Here is a 16,607-nt window from a genome sequence, read left to right on the forward strand (position 1 = left end):
ACGTAAGGAACATATCCGATATCATTTGTGAAACGGTTAATCCATAACGGTCATCCAACTCGTGATGGCGTCCGTAAAATTTATGAAGGGACGATTTCAACTTCACCATTTGGAAGACTTGGTTTAATAGCGTCCTTGTAAGCAGCGACAATCTATCAAGAAAATCATTATGGGAAATGCACGATATTTTTTAGTACTTTTAATCAATTTGCGTTTACGAAACACTGTTATCGAAAAGCGTCTCTGGTTAAAAGTGTTTTTATAAAATCATAAAAATGACGATTTACATTTAGAATATAGTTTTGTTATAATAAGCAATTAGTAAACATTCCAGTATCGCCTGCATACGGAGTATATATCTCTCAAATGATACGATATTTCCGGGCATGTATTTCCTGTCATGAATTCCTTGATAGAGGATTGCTTCTCACGAAGACGCTGTTTAACCAAGAGTTCATAATTGTAAGTTGAAATCATCCCTTCGTAAATTATACGGACGCCATCACGAGTTGGTTAACCGTTATGGAGTAACCGTTTCACACATTGAACATGTCGTAACTACAATAACCTTTCCTTTTCATGATTGTGACCTATCGAATTATACTTTGTACCAGACTTGTAATAACAGAAGAAACACGAAGGGTGTCACATTTGGAGCAGGATCTGCTCACCCTTCCGGGGCGCCTGAGATCACCACCAGTTTTAGTGGGGTTCGTTTTGCTTAGTCTTAAGTTTTCTATGTTTTGTCTTCTATACTTTTATTTTTCTGTTTGTCTTTTTAGTTTTAACCATGGCGTTGTCAGTTTATTTTCAATATATAACTGTCCCTTTTGTACATATTGTGTCCCTTTTTTTTAACAAACAGGTGAAAATGATTTTTAATATATTTTTTTAATTCTTCATACACTGCATGATAAAAGTCATTAAAACACCAGTGGCCTCATGTTTATGACAGAAAAAGTAAGCGATCAAAATACATATTTAAATTTATTTCGGACAATTATTGACAATTTTATCATGAAAGTACTTCAGTTTGCAGTGTATATTGGTTCTGTGTTAGTGATAGAAAGTGCCCAAGTTTTTAAAAGCTACTATTACCGCTAACGCAAAGGAAATATTATCGTTTCACTGGAAGAATCGGTATTTTCGAACCATTGAACCCAAAATATTCAATCATAAACAAGCATTGCACGACATTGATTTAGAACAATACCTTAAGGGCATACGATACAGTTTTGATCCCGTATTTACATTTTGATACAAAATTCCACATAGACTATTTTTTTCACCTGAATATATCAAATATGTAATGAGAAATATACCTTCATGTGCACCTTTTGAGTGAAATGAGGTCGAAATTTTGTATACTTGCTAAAAATTTCGGATTTGTGGCCGTATTTTCCCTTTCAAAAGAAAGACATAACTTTTTTTGTTTTTAAAGATAAACACAAATTGTTTTTTGTTAAATAATTTGTAATTTCTGTATTTTATAAGTTAGTGGAAGATATTAAAAAGCAAAATTGAGATAATTGTGCAAATGATGATACGATGATGAAAATTAGCACGTAGCATCATTTTTATATACTTTTTAAGAAAAATCATTTTTTTTTCAAGATTGCCAACACCTTATCTAAAATGGCTGTTTTTTCCAGGTTTAAAAGATCTATTTTTCTGGAAAACGATTTCTTTGGCCTTATTTAAGAAATAAAATATTACTAGATTTAATGGCTACAATCTTTTAATGTGACAAATATACTAGAAGTGAATATTTGACATGTTCAGGGTTTGCGCATGCGCAAAAAATGGTACAGGATTAGCACAAGACATTTGAACTATTCATTATATACTACGCGCTTTTGGATTTTTAATGACGTTATCAATTTGTTGAATACCATTTTTAAGGTTATGATACACGTGTTTAACAATTTCGCGCATGCTCAGACTATTTAAAGACTTAACGAGCCATTTGCACGCACTACAAGAACACAATGATGTTAATCGTAGTTCATATTACAGATGAGGATTTGGATTTTGTTAACATATCTTTGTCATCATTTCTTTCCTCTAAACATCTTAGCTCTTCTGTTCAAGTTCGTGTAACTTCTATTACACCATTGTTTGAAAACAAGTCCGTTCAGGTGCAATGAAAGATGAAAAGGGTGGTCACCTTTCTAAATCCGGGACAACCATAAAGTATAGCTTCAGATCTATCACTTTTGTATTGGCTAAGCAATTTCAGTGGGAATGGCCAAATTTTTACGGGAAAAATAAGTTATCGTCATGTTTGGTGGATTGTACATGTACACAACACTGCCTTGTTTTAATGTTGATTGAAATATTGCGTGATAGTGGATGGACATGTGCCCTCACTGAAGCCGATATTCCAACACCTGGAATGGCAAATTATTTTCATGCATGTTCAAATGTAATTAGGAATAAACACGCACATCGATGACAGCAGGTGTTTTGCTTGAACTGATAATGTCAGCTTATGAAAGCGTTAACACAAAAAATATAACCCATGACTCCGTGACGTTTAAGTATTTGGTCAACTGGGGTAAGGAAAGAGCGTCACATCGACCACAGTTGAATTTGTGGAGTTCATTTATGAATTAAGAACTTTTTGTGCTTTCGGGAGAACGCCTATTTCACAAGTCAGATATCATACTTTACAAATAGTCCATACAAAGCATGATACCGTATTATATAAAAAGAAGACGTGGTCTGATTGCCAATGAAACAACTATCCACAAAAGACCAAAATGACACAAACATTAACAATTATAGGTCACCGTACGGCCTTCAACAAAGAACAAAGCCCATACCGCATAGCCAGCTATAAAAGGCCCCGATTAGACAATGAAAAATAAGAAAAATGAACGAAAATCAAATATGTAACACATAAACAAACGACAACCACCGAATTACAGGCTCCTGACTTAGGACAGGCACATACATAAATAATGTGGCGGGATCCCAACCCTCCCCTAACCTGGGACAGTGGTATAACAGTACAACATAAGAACGAACGATAAAAATCAGATAGACAAAAAATACATTATGTTTGTCTTGATCATGTTAATTATGCTCGATGGTTATCGATCTATTTCCGAGATATGACATCCCTTCACCAACATCACCGACAGATAGCAATGATATTTACAAGTGGTAATTTTACTATGCGTAAGACGAGATAGTTGTTTTCTTAAACATGTTAAATCACAATTGATCAGGCACACAAACAGAATAATACAATTGTGAAGGGCGATGTTGGTGCTATCCGTTTACCCGAAGATCCCTTTGAGACGATGTATCATGGTAGTTGGACCAGAATTCAGTAGACTGGTAGATTCATTTAATAGATATAGTGGTTCGAGTCATTCTACAATAGATGAACGAAATTATGAAGACTCTACGATACACAAAAGTTTTTCTTCGAGAAACTGCAAAGGCTTTCCAAATTGATGAACGAGTTTGAGATCCATTTCTAGAAGAGTCGTCAGATTTGTATACTTTTGACTCCTTAATGCGGGGTTCACACATTGCCGATTATTGCTCCCGTTTGAGATCAGACAGCAATACAATATGAAAAGTGAAAAAGTCGGATTGGTATCCTCAATTATCTGAAATGTCCTATCATTGTCTGAACGCATTCGTTTTAGTTCGTAACAGATTCCTACGGATCGGGAAGGGTCCGAATAGTTCGGCAAAGCATCCCGACAATTAGGTGCGTCCCGTAACATTCGGGGCAACTCAGCCGATTTTGTCTAATTGGATTACAATCGTGGCTATGTCGTGACAGATTCTGCTGTATCGGATCGAATTCCGACGCAGTCGTGACAGACTCGGTCGAATTTTACCTGGCGAAAAATACAAATCGGATTAGAAGCGGATTCAGAACGGGATTATCGGGACTTATTCGCTTAGAAACGGTTGAATATCGGTGCTTCCTGAACACTATCTGATTGTTGTCGTGATCAAATTATTTTTTTTACAAATCTTAATTTAAGTTTGAATTTCCATCCACGATTCACAGGATCTTGATCAGACTTTTAATAAATTTTAATCGGGAATGGTCCTGTCAAGAACGGTAGTAAAAATCGTGTATGTGTGACCCCAGCTTTAAGGAAGTTGTTGATTCGGAAGCAGGTAAGATATGTATATGAACTCAAAGAAATTGGGTCCAAACAATACAAAGATCTTTTGAAGCAAAAGCAAAACGAAAGAGAATCTGCTCTTTATAACCAGATAAAAAAAATCCCAATAAGGGGGTAAAATGAAACTAGAAACGTCTTTGTCAAAAACAAAGCTGGAGAACCTGAAAAGTGATTCCGATCTCCTTTCTTTACTTTAATTTATTTTCAAAGAGGACAGTTTGACTTTAAAGATTTCTTTAGCCATGAAAACCAAAACGTCTTTGTCTCAGAATGTCACTTATACCAGTGGTATTAAATCACAGCAAGTGGGTATATTTGAGGTATTTTGCGATTTCCAATCAAATGATCAAAATTCTGACGCATTTATCGTTTGTGGAGCAGCAATGATTTATACCAGGCCACCACGTTGGGCAAGATATTTGATGATTATGCCTTTTAGTCTAAAATCTTGCAACGATAAGTATCCAAGAGTAGCCATTGTATTTGCTGCTTCTTAAGTGGATGATTTAAAGGCTGGGACGAGAAAAAAATGCAAGTTACTGGTGCTAGACGGAATGTTGTTTGTTTTTGGTAACACGCCAAGGGTTCGGAGTTGTTGTTTCTGTGAAGATGACAACAAAACGGATTTGTTCAAGTTTCTTGTCGACATGATTGCTTGTTTAGTGATTTATAAAATTGCTTACGTTACTCAAGGTGAAAATGTTCTTTTCAATTTCAATACGGATACTTCCCAGCTATCACCTTGCAACCATGGAGAACCAAATACACGAATGATTAATCATTATAAGCATGCTGCTGAAAATGATTGTGAAAAGTATGTTTTAGTAGTAATGACACAGATGTAGTAGTATAAGAAATTGCAGCACTCGCAAGATAGGGTGTGGACAAATTGTGAATAGGTTTTTGAAGGAATGAAGGCTATCTTTGACCTCCGCTAAATGTAAAAGCAAATTCGTTTGTTCCTTTGTTATTCTTTTTCTTTCAGCCATGCATTTAATGGATATAACACTGTGTCGGCATTTTATGGTAAAGTAAAAAGGTCAGCTTGGCACACATGGAAAGTATTCCCAGATATTACGGACTTTTTTTTATCCCGCTTTTGTATGAAAACACAGACACAGACATTAATAACATAGAAGCAATTGTTTGCATCATGTATGGCAACATTAACATTTACTGTTAACGAGGCACGATTTAAACCGTTTACAAGGAAGCTTCGGCTTGATAATGCTATTTTGCCTACCAGAGGTTCAATGGTAGTACTACAAGTATCTTGTAAAAGAATAGGAATAAATGAACACTCGTGTAATTCAACATACAAAGACATATCGTTGGACAAGAATGAGATTTTGACGAATCATAAGTCCTTCATAATTTCTTTTAACATAGCATTGAACAACCAATCGGAGGACTTACCTTGTTTGTATTTGATACCAAAGCTTCACACAAAATTCCGTACAAACAACGATACATTGCAAGCTCATCTGCATTTTCGACCAAAGAATTTTCCATTAGATTGACCGAAAATCGGTCCGCAGTGAAAGAGGGTCTTCAAAAATACTGTGAAACTTTTAACTCGCGTAGTGGTATAAACAATATGTGGATTATAGTAAACTCTAAAGAACTTTTAGATAATTTTAAATCTCGATCTTTTTCTAAAATAAGTTCTATCAAAAAGAAATGCCTGTACCGAGTCAGGAATATGAAAGTTGTTATCCTTTCGTTTGATGTGTTTGAGCTTTTGGTTTTTCCATTTGATTATATAGGGACTTTTCTTTTTGGATTTTCCTAGAAGTTCATTTTTTGTTGTTGATTTTACTATTTCCTTGATAGAGTAAAAACTGAGTAAAAAGAAATAGAAGGGATACAATAAAAATACACTGTAAAGACCCTTTGTGTCCAGATTAAACATCAAGACACACGACAGAGGGAAAGAAATATTTACAATCATAAGCCGAAGAAAAATATACTAGTTAAAGAAACACAACAGTTGAACAAACCAAAGAGAGAAAACTCAAGACTGAGCAACACAAGGCTCACTCTAAGGCATGATGATCTTGCTTCATGTTACGCCCGTCAAACTTTCGTCGAACTCGACACACATACGATAACATCAGTCGTGCATATATAATTGAACACTAACAAATGTGCGTAAAAGTGCTATGTACATGCACCCTCATGTTACAAAAAATGACTGTGCACAATATGTGTTTGCCAATTGATATTTTATCGTGTGTTTTTCTAAATTGTGATGTAATTCTATTGTTTCAGAATCAGGGAGAAGGTTTGGTACCATTAAATCGTTTAATCCCGCTGCAAATGTTTGCACCTGTCCTAAGTCAGGAATCTGATGTACATTAGTTTTCGTTTGTTTATGTAATTTATACGCGTTTCTCGTTTTTTATATAGATTAGACCATTGGTTTTCCCGTTTGAATGTCATTTGTAAATAAGATAATCGCTAGCGGTGAACCAACTTGTTATAGCGTCCGGAAAAATTTCTTGGCTAAATAGCTCCCTTGTGAGCAAAACCGACTACTAGTATCCGGGAAATCATGATATGAAACGCAATACTTTTCAATTGATAAATATACAGCAAAAAAGTACGTTTTTTTCTTAATTCATGAACATTTGATAAATATGAGTTATTTCTAAAAACCAAATACATAAATTTATAAGATACTTATGTTGAAAAGAAATAATAAAGGAACTAACCCTACAATACTGTATACATGGTATTCATTTAGCAGCAAAAGTGCACTAAATCAGATTTTAAATAAAGAAAAAACTGAGGACAAATACTGCACGTCCTCAGATATTAGTAGAAAATGTTTTTTAGTGTTTCTTTAATCCTTGAAAATTTCGCAAGCTTTATTTTATTTTGAATACTGATTTTTTTCTATAAATGTACAATTGTTTTAGGAGAACGCATTTTCGTTCTTTTATTTACAATTTGTATTTCAACTCCTGGACTTACATCATGTTTAAAACATTGGGACTTAGAATTATAACCACATTAACTTACAAAGGGCAATCTTTTTTGTGATTATACATTTCAAAGTCCCAATTTCGACATATTTTGCTCTGTTAACATACATTGTACTAGTTTCAAGATATGATATTTATTTTTATTTTTCATAGGGACACAGTTTTAGAATGTTCCCAGTTTGAAAAAATATTGTCGCGGCAAAAGTTGAATTATGAGGAAGAATGAAAGTGAAGGAAAGGGTAGTATAGAATTTTAGTATCAGGTTCGGGAAATTTTAGTGACGAAAAATGCCGCACAGCTCTCTCTATGTTTTAACCTTCCTTTCAATTAAAAAGGAGTGTATATCAACTTATAATTATTTACAAAACTTCATACTAAAAATGGCACAGTTTTAGCCGCAAAGGGAGTTCCTATGAGAAATTGCATTTTCAATATTTACAGATTAGTAAACATAAGCGGATTCTTTTTCATTTTTTCTTGTGCAAAGTGTTTTTTTCTTGTGTCATGAAGGAATACAGCATAAAGTCTTTTATGGTTCCTCATTTGTTGAGTATATGATGTTATTCTAAGGGTCACGAGCTACGATTCACTATTATATTATTTATTTATGCATTTTTCTCTACTGAGTGTTATAGTGTTTGTTTGTTATGTATCTATGTCTCGCTTTATTGATATTTTAACGGTGTTTTTTTTTTAACATTGTCATATAAGCGAGAGGTTTCGTTAACCATAATACTAGGTTCAACCAACCATTCTTTCTTAAAATGTCCTGCAACAAGTAAGAAATATCGCCATATACTACTGTTTCCTTTACCTAAAAAAAAAACCTAAGTATAAATATAAGCGGAATTCGAAATAATATTTCCTTACAAGCAACCTCTTGGACCAAAACTTGTCAAAATAAGATCAAAGGGTAACCATTTCGTTGACTAAATCAACAAAAAAAAATTAAAAAGGTCAAAACGATGATCACCATATTTATGACTTATAATATAAAATAAACATACCTAGACAATCCAATTGTCAATATCTATTTATATTTATATTTCTAATTATGTGTAATTCGGTTAATATGACAATCGCATGTTTTGGTAAGACAGCGTCTAATCTTAAATACACACAAAATATTGATACATACAATATATTCCATGCATTGTTTAATATGGTTTATTTTACACATTTTGTTTTAACTTGGATATGCCTTTATTTTGTTCAGTATGGTCTAACCTTCGAACTAAAGGTGTGCAGTATATCACTTGGGTAGCAAAAAAGCGACAAAAAAATAGTTAAAAAAACACAACTGCAACTTGTCGAATTGTAGGAATTTTAATAAAAATAGAGAATTTGAAATAGGCTCATTTTGTTGTAGTTGTTTCATTTACAAGTCAGGTCAAATGCCAAAGCAACCAGTGCAGATAAATTCATTACTTGTCTTTAAACAAATGGTGCTATGCATTCTGTGTGCATTTTGTTTGCCTAATACAAAGTAGAAAAGTAATCCAGTTGTCTTTTTGCATTTTTGAAGAAGAATACACGTTTCAAAAATTGCCAAAACATTCCGCGATTAAGTTTAAAATAGCGCAAGAAGGTATTGGACAATGGACATATTGTTACTGATTTAACAGTGAAATAAATGCAAAGGTACATCTCTTATCCATCGAAAAAACCTGTGATTTAAACTTTGACTAGCGGAAAGACTCGAATGCTGACGCTGCGGAACAGTAATATTCAACTCTGAGCATACCAATTGAGATTTTTGCTTTATACAGTACAACATTTATGAAAGAAAAAATAAAAAGAGACAAATCCCCAAACACACGACATTCCCATAACAATACATAATGACACCTTTCAATACATTTTCACGTATTCTTCTGACATGATATTCGTTCAAGTCGGTAATGCTTTGTAGTGCATATTGTGGTTGGTCAGTTTCTAACAAGTGTGTCAAAATTTTGAATTTGAAAAGTTACTATGTAAGTGTGTTCTCATGTCACTAGTAGTTTTTAGTTGTTGAAGTTATTATCAACCTTAATTTTAACTTAACAAATGGCTTTATAAAGATATTAATAGTATGGAAACTATCAATTCTGAACATTGAACATAGGTGATCATTGATACATGGTCAAAATTTCAGATCAAATGATATTTTAAAGAATTTTTGTAAGCACAATGCTGAAAAAAGGAGGTTTTTTTTAGAAGATTAGCGATTATAAAAATTTAAATCGTTAAACATTTATATTCGTATTTCACATGTACACACGAAAATTAGTATTTAATGAATAAAAAAGAACACACAGTATTCGTAAAGTTACGGTTGTAAACCTAGTGTAAAATTGTAAATACTCGATCACATAAGCTTACATCCCCGATTACCAGCCCGATAGCACTTTTGTATTGACATACAATATATATATAATAATTGAGTTGCTGTTTATATAAATCATTCAGAAGTTTTTAAGCGTTATTTTGCAGAAATATTAGGAATTTTCTGTTTAAATACTTTTTAACTTTGCTAGTGTTTTGGCTTTTTGACCATTTTGATTCGAGTCTTTTGTAGACAAAATGCAGGTCTTGTGTACCAAATTATAAGCATTCGTAGTTAAAACAAACCCAGTGGTTCACCAATGCTGAAATCAAACAAATTAATTAAGACGACAGAAAGACGAACAAACGCGATGATCGTATGCACCCTCAAAACGATACATAACAAATTAAAGACAAATAAAAACCACTCGAACTGATTTGATATTTTTATTTTTAATAAGTTATTTTATTATAGATAAGACTGTTGGTTTTCCCGTTTAAATTAAATCGTTAAAATTACACTAGTAATTTTAGGGCCTTTTATAACTTTTTGTTCGGTGTGAGCCAATGCTCCGTGTTGAAGGCCGTACATTGACCTATAATGGTTTACTTTATAAATTGTTATTTGGATGGAGAGTTGTCTTATTGGAACTCCCACCATATCTTCCTATATCTAATTAATCATAATTTCTTTTTAATGAATCGAATCACACAATAATCTGCAATAAACAATAAGTGTATCAGAAGTGAGTTTTTCTTTCTAAATAGATACAAAATAATATACTCATTTGTAAAAACAAAACTTATATAACAGAAAACATAATTAAAAAAAGAGCAATATTAACAAAAAAAATATAATAACTAATCACATTTTGGTACGTAACAATAGTCCCAGCGTACATCAGGATCTGTAGTATAACACCAAGGAGTTCCTGTACCATCAGGATCTCTACAATAGTTTGTATTCTTATCTGGATGAATTGCTGGCATTGCCGTTTCTAATGTCCAGACATCGCATGTAATACCACCAACAGTACAGGTGACTTTTCCTTGATATGTAGTGCTATCAGTGTAACAATCGTCATCTGTCATAGAAAAGAACAACAATTTAGCGTATACTCGTATTTGACTCCATTCATTAATTTTCTTTCTTTATTTGTTTTACACTTAAGGTGACATGCAAACAATGCTGTGCATGTGTATATGTGTACACTACAACCTGTTGTCAATTTGATTATGTGTCAGAATCCTTTGTTTAATAAAACATCATCAAAATAAAATAACAGTTTAAGATTTCTATTAATCTAAGTCGATCAAACTTCAATAGGAATAAAGTTGATTTTAAACAAATTTGGACTTATATTTTTCCCATTTCTCATCAAAACCTCTGATTAGAAAGACGATGTTAAATTTGTAACTGTTAAATACTTCTTAAATTATAAGTATAGATACTCTTCACAACTTTATATAACAAAACGTATGCGAATTTCCAAAAGAGGAGCAAAAGAAACCAGAGGAACAGTCAAACTCAACAATTTCAACACTTCTTGAATAACTTAATCAAATGCTGTTTTTTTAAATCTACAATTTTTTTAAACAAGGCATTATCTTAATCTTGAAAAACAAAATAATTCATGAAAATTGGTTTGCAATGTCTTATACAATAAAACAAAATTTTGGCGTATTGGTAAGGTTCAAGTTACTTTCACTAAAATTTCATTACTAGCTAACATTAATTGTGGTAGTTTTAATCATACATTTCTAATCAATTATCCAGAAATCCAGAATTATTGCAGACTCGAACAATTCCAAGTTTTTACATTGAAATATGCAAATTTTTTTAAAGCTTTTAATCCGCTTCACGTAGAAAAAGTTGAAGAACATGTACCGTTGGTGCGAATGAACATGTATTTTTAACAGCATCCATTTTTTTTCTAGACAAATGTCCTGTGAAAATTCTTACTAATGTTTCATTGCGGTATCAACAATCCAGGTGTACACATGATTGTGTTTTCATGCTGTCATGTACATATATTGTATTATTATCTGCTATGTTAAGCATTTCGTGCTGATAAAAAATGCTGAACACGTTCACACTACATCAAATGACAATGACAGTGTTCACTGGTGGTGATAGGATGGTCGTAGTTTAAAGTAACGATCATACGAAAATGGAAGTCACCTCTGGATATCAGTTTTTCTTTTCCGATTTTCGTGCAGTAAAAGGTTCATTTGAGCCAAACCGCTTGCCACATATACACTTATCGTTAGTGTTTTGATATTGAAACGAAATTTGATACACATAAACATTCCAATTTTCGTAAAATAGTCATTCAAAACTTCGAGGATAATGGTCGTAGCTAAAACGACAAAAATGTTGAGGATGGTCGTAACGTAAATTGTGGTGGTCTTAACTCTTTATTAAATAGGACTGAATGAATCAAGTCAAGATTTTAAACGTGTCTTTTATTATATGAATATATAACTAGTATATGATATATTTGTGATTTTTTTAAATTTTTACATACAACGTGTAATAAAGAATATCGGTCCGTGTAACACTTATCAATTAAAAATTTTAATAGTTTTCAAATATTAGTTTTTTTTTGGAATTCTGTTTAAAGTTTTAAAATATTAAAATACAACTTTTTTAATATATTGGACCGAATAAGGAGGGGGAGGACAGGGGTAAGGGAGACCGGGAGAAAGGGGTAGGAGAAAGAAGAAAGGGGGTGGGAGAAAGGAGAAAGGGGTAGGAGAAAGGAGAGGAAGGCTGGGAGAAAGGAGAAAAGTTGGAGAAAAAAATAAAATATGAAAAAATAAAATATCTCTCTTTTTTCCGGTAAATAAAAAAAAAATAAGGAGAAGAGGGTAGGAGAAAGGAGAAAAGGGGTGGGAGAAGGGAGAAGGGTATCCCCTGTCCTCCCCCTCAATAAGGCGTCTCAATAGTTTTAAACGTGTCCCTAATTATATGAATATCTTATATGATATACTTGTGAAGTTGTTTTCAACAAATAATAAAAACTAAAAGGGATGAAGAGAGGGGTACATGTAAAGTGCGAAACGAAAGTTAATTTGAACGAATCGAAAGAAACAATACAAAATGAAATGAAGTCACTTTTAGTTCATATAAAATGTATAAAATTAATCAAGAGGCAAATAGTTGTAAGCTTTTAAATTAAATAACAATATACAACGTTATTAAAGTGCTCAGATAATACTCCTGTGGTCTTTTTTTTTATAACAGAAATTGAAAGCCAACAATCATTCAAAAGCTCCCGCATGTTTCTTTTTTTTCAATTAAAAAAATCCAAAACAATAATACATGTTGACAAACATTTTTTTAAGACAAATGCAGTGATGAATTGAGGGATGGTTAATTAATCCTTTCATGTTCTTATTGAAATTATTAAAGCAACATGCAAGTATGATCAGTTTGCTGAAAACGCATTTCTTAAAATCGTTTATTTTGTAATTAAAATTATTTTTCACGTTTCGTGGTCTTTTTTTATAACTAAAAATGTTCATAAACAGAGCTGTGTTTCTTGTTTTAAAATGAATTTTGATAAATATATATATAGAATAAGGCTTTCAGATCCCTAGCCATGCAAAACACATGTAGGTCTATATCTCTAAACAGGTTAAGCGATTCACTATTATATCATTTATGTCAAATAGAGAAGGGGATAACTCCAATCCATGTATAAGTAATTTGACATATCAAATTTCCTTTTTTGTTATAACAAATTAGTAAATTTTTATATCAAATAATTATGATCTGTTATATCAAATAATTATGATTTGTTTTATCAAATTGATAATTTGTTATACCAAATAGATAAATATAGATTCTTACATTGATACCAGTGGATTATCGGATTTATCCAATCGAGATAGTTAAATTATCAATTTTAAAGTTCGAGCCGCCTCTGCGAGTACTTTAAAATTTATAATTTAACTATCGAGATTGGATAAATCCGATAATCCACGAGTTACTATGTAAGAATCTGTTTCTCTAATGATTAAAAAGACATTTTTTTTGTTTACCGAAAATCCCCTTCGAGTGCCTTTCACATTGCACGAAGTTGTCAATTTCATTAACACCTGTTATCATATTTTGGTTCATCCAGTCAGCCAAAAAGGTCATGACCCTTAAAATCATCCAATGATCTTCTGAGATCACCAGCAACCACACGTTGATTAAATTTTTTTATACAATGGGTTCGAAAAGGGATAAATTAGAGAATTAGAGAATTTGTGATAACAAATAGATAATTCGTTATATCAAATTAATAATTTGTAATATACAAGTTATAATTTGTAATATCAAATTTATAACTCGTTATATCAAAATAACAATTTCATTATATCAAATTTTTTTTTTTTTATATCAAATTGTAAAAAGTAAATTAGCATTACTCTGCAAGGCTTCCGTAGAAACGCTTAAACTCCTAAGAGATATATATATAAACGTTATTAAGCTGCTCTGATTAAAATCGTGTGATGTGTTCAACATAAATTAATTAAAAGTCAACATCACTCATAATCTCGCGCATGTTTCTCTATTTTTGATGAAAATTTTCTAAATCAGAAATATATATTGAAACAATGTTGCCACTGTAATGTGAATTGAAGGATGTTTAATAAATCCTTTTATATTCCTTTCAAAATTAATAAAACAACATGCCAGATTTGTGAAGGTGAAGAATTTTTTATCCTTGATTGTACCTATATTTATAGAAACACCAATGTCTAAATAGAATTTTTCGATTCGTTTTGACTTTAAAATATGCAATAGACATTGATTAAATAGGCCCCCTTTTCTCTCTTATATTTGTTTGTCCTAAGCTACACGGTCCCATATACGAAATCGAGGAACTAGTTCCCCAAAACTTTTCAAAATAAAATGAAAAGGGGAGGAGTTTGGGTTATGAAAACATTAAACGTTTTGAATTTGTATTAAATATTTGTCACTGAATATCAGATAAACAATGAAGTTTGGGTTACGCAGTCTTTTAAGTGATACTATCGGTAGACAAATTCTTAATTTGTTATATCCAATTGACAATGTGTTAAACTATCTCAGTTATACTACAACAGTAACAATTAAACAGGTGAAGTAATAGGATAAGAAATACTTCAGGAAAAAAATATGCTGAAAGTTTTGGTTAGGTGAATAAAAAACTGTACTGGTAGCATCAAGGCAGATTTAAATCTACAAAACCAACTGGTCATTTTAAATGTCCCTATTGTATTGTCAATATTTCAATCTGGTTGAACAATAGCTACAAGTAAACGGTAACACCCATAGTCAACTCACTGTAAGAACAATATTATTTTTTTTACGACTTTGCCACCCGCAGAGGTATAGAAAAACAGTACTTTAACGGGTGTTACTTGGACTCTTTTTAGATGATACACGGACTCTTTTTAGTTGTTACACGGACACTGTTTATGAATAGAATCACTCGTGCATGATCAGTGAGTTCATGGGCACTTTAACTTTCAATTAGATTTGAATTTTTTGGTTCACCGACTTAAATCCTGTCTTTTCATTGAACAAAATATTTACGTTAGCATCAATATCTTTTTTCAACCATTTCAAGTAAAATACTATTCATATCAGTACACTAAGGGGTTAGACATTTAACTTCAAAAGGGAGTGGGTAGGGTTTCTCCTCCAATAGATATTTTGATCCCAAATTTTATGAGAAAAAAAATATTATGGTCAAGCAGATGACAAATGTGTTGCATGATTCATGATTTTCCGAATACTACAAATAGTGCTAATTTAAACAAAAACATTTGGGTGATGGCGTTGAAAAGTAAATACTCAAAAAAAGAGTTTTTGTAGAGTATTATGTTTTCAGTGTTTTAATTTATATTTTTACTTACGATGTATTTAATGTGTATTTGTATTTTGTTGTAGAGAATCGGTTGGTACGATACTAACATTATATGACGCCAAAACTATATGTTTTGATGAATAAAGTAACTTATGTAGATTACTCGACTTCATTGCCTGATTAATGTGATCCGTTACATGCATGTTTCTTTAACAATTTTCACAAAATTTTACCATACTGGCTACTTTAAGCGAATCAACTTTACTTTTTCACTTTCATTTATGATTGAACAACACACAAATCATATTTTAATTTTTTATCTATCTCGTAGCTATTGCCCTTGAAATATCAAAGAAGGGCGATAGATACCAAAGGGAAAGATATCGAAAGTACCTGTGCATGAGACAGAATAGTCAGTCGTCCACTGGTCATCTGAACCACACTGAGACACGGGACAATGATCTACAGAAGTTCCTGGTGTCAGTGTATCACATGTGAACACCATTCCGATAAATTTACTTGGGAGGAAGTGATAACTTGTTTCAGTCGGTGCTACAGGAAGTCGTTCATCTACACCACAAGCATCACCTGACAATACAAAATATGTGTAGGTTAGTTTCATTTCTGAACAATAAATTATAATATATATATGTTTCGGGAATTTAGTACGCAGAACACAATATATTCCTTTTTAGCTCACCTGGCCCGAAGGGCCAAGTGAGCTTTTCTCATCACTTTGCGTCCGGCGTCTGTCGTCGTCGTCCGTCGTCGTCGTCGTCCTGCGTCCGGCGTTAACTTTTACAAAAATCTTCTCCTCTGAAACTACTGGGCCAAATTTTACCAAACTTGGCCACAATCATCATTAGGGTATGTAGTTTAAAAATTGTGTCCGGTGACCGGCCCAATCAACCAAGATGGCCGCCATGGCTAAAAATAGAACATAGGGGTAAAATGCAGTTTTTGGCTTATAACTCAAAAACCGAAGCATTTAGAGCAAATCTGACATGGGGTAAAATTGTTAATCAGGTCAAGATCTATCTGCCCTGAAATTTTCAGATGAATCGGACAACCCATTGTTGGGTTGCTGCCCCTGAATTAGTAATTTTAAGGAAATTTTGCTGTTTTTTGGTTATTATCTTGAATATTATTATAGATAGAGATAAACTGTAAACAGCAATAATGTTTAGCAAAGTAAGATTTACAAATAAGTCAACATGACCGAAATGGTCAGTTGACCCGTTTAGGAGTTATTGCCCTATATAGTCAATTTTTTACCATTTTTCGTAAATCTTAGTTGTGTTTTACAAAA

The sequence above is a fragment of the Mytilus trossulus genome, chromosome 1 (genome assembly GCF_036588685.1).
Source record: "Mytilus trossulus isolate FHL-02 chromosome 1, PNRI_Mtr1.1.1.hap1, whole genome shotgun sequence".
In the NCBI taxonomy this organism is placed as follows: Eukaryota; Metazoa; Mollusca; class Bivalvia; order Mytilida; family Mytilidae; genus Mytilus; species Mytilus trossulus.